Genomic DNA, 2,140 nt, shown 5'->3' with positions numbered 1-2,140 from the left:
GCCTAGGAGGGGTGCAGAGCTTGGGTCACCCCAGCACCCTTCCATCTCCTTCCTCTGGAACTCCAGGGCTAGCCCTGGGCCGCACTCCCAGGGGCCAATGAGGTGGGTGTCCAAGAGGACTTTAGAGGGGACCTCAGGCTTTCTCCAATTCCCACCCTGCTCCGGAGGGAGGGTTTGGGTGGGGATGGTGAAGTTCCGGGCTTCCAGCTCTTTAAGGATCTCTTTCCTTCCTGGGAGCCAGGAGTTTTTGCCAGCATGGGGGATGGCAGCAAAAGAGCACAAAAGGGACTGGCTTCAGGAAGTTGCACACAACTTTCCTTCTTACCCTTGCCCATTCTGAAACCGCTTGGGGGCTAGCGCCCCCGCGTGGAAGTTATAGACAACTACTTGCCTATTACCCCACATTTAACCATTTTTACTCTGTGTATTTGTTTTTATGGTTTTTGGTTTTTGGTTCACACCCAGCAGGGCTCAGGGGTTACTCCTGGCTCTATGCTCAGAAGTCGCTCTGGCAGGCTCGGGGGACCATATGGGACGCCAGGATTCGAACCACCATCCTTCTGCATGCAAGGCAAATGCTTTACCTCCATGCTATCTCTCCAGCCCCTTCCTCTCAGTTCTTGGCTCCCCACGAAGCACATTATTATCCCCACTTAAGCCAGCTGCCAACCAGCTACCAAAGTGAAAAAATAGACTCTCGGGCTGAGAAGAAACTAGCACTCTGTTCCTTCTTATACGCTCTCAATGGCCTCCTGTCCTCCACCTTCCTTTATTGTGTAACTGTGGTTGCTACCATACTAGGTTTCTAAATATTTCCCAATCATAGGCATTTCCCTATATGGAACTGCTGGAAGTCATTTTGCAGACTCCAGAAGGCCAAATCATAGACTTAAGTGGTGTTCAGGATTCAGAATCCTCCTCCCAACTATTTCTAATGACATGAAAGGGACATGCATATCTCCTTTGAATATCCTAGATGTATTCCCTTAACCCCTATAACTCGTATTGAATATCCCCTTATACAGTGACAATTGTGCCCAATGTTTTGTTTGTTTGTTTTTCTTTCTTTGTGATCTGTTGAATAAGAAATTCTGGTAGAAGAGACTTTTGCTTTAGAATTCATATTAGAACCAAGTTAAGGGGATTGTTGGACTTGTTCCCTCAGCTCCCCAAAGGCACCAATAATACATTGTTGTATTGTTCCTTTTTTTGCATAGGCGCACTAAAATGGGAAAATACTACATATGCAAACAAGGTCTTTTATAATAGAGATAGGAACAAAAATTTGGTAATGCAGTTAGGCCTTATACCCTGAACATTAGCATAATGACTTGGCTCAGGCCTCAGAAGAGTGGGCATTGCCCATACACCCCTGAACCATTGACCATCTATGGAAATGACCACAATTGTCTACAACCTCACCAGGAAGCAAACCTCTACCAGAGAAGACCCTACCGCTACCCTGGCATTGACTTACTACAAGGAGTGTTCCCTTAACACTCAGATGACTCAGCAACAGCAACAACCTGCTTGCAGGGCAGGACACTTCACATCTAATGGTGAGGTGAAACTCGAGTATGCTGCACATCTTCCTGACTTCAATGAAGGAAGTGCATAGAAACCAGAATCTTTACAGAAAACGGACACCAACAACAGCTAATGTGCAAAAAAATTTCACCGTGACCACAGAGAATGACTCAGGGGTTGGACAACCTAGTATGCCCGGAACCAAGAGTCAGTCTTATGCCAGAAAATTTCAGAGATAAGGTCTCCTTGTATTTAAGCCAAGGCTTTTTTTCATTTGCTCATATTTTGCTGGGCCTATGCAAACAACAATAATTGCCACTCTCACACCATTATTACTTTATTTTTAACTCTTATCCTCTTTTTTTAAAAAAAGAGCTTACTAAACTTTCTTCTGGTGCTTCAATGATTCATTGTGAGTCAATAATTTTCAAAAATATTCTTTCTCTCTCTTTTTTTGGTTCTTGGATCACACCCAACAGCACTCAGGAGTGACTCCTGGCTCTATGCTCAGAAATCGCTCCTGGCAGGCTCGGGGGACCATATGGGATGCCCGGATTCAAACCACCGACCTTCTGCATGAAAGGCAAACACCTTACCTCCATGCTATCTCTCC

This window comes from Suncus etruscus, chromosome X, assembly GCF_024139225.1.
Source record: "Suncus etruscus isolate mSunEtr1 chromosome X, mSunEtr1.pri.cur, whole genome shotgun sequence".
NCBI classification, from domain to species: Eukaryota; Metazoa; Chordata; class Mammalia; order Eulipotyphla; family Soricidae; genus Suncus; species Suncus etruscus.
Note: the sequence above shows the minus strand (reverse complement) of the source record.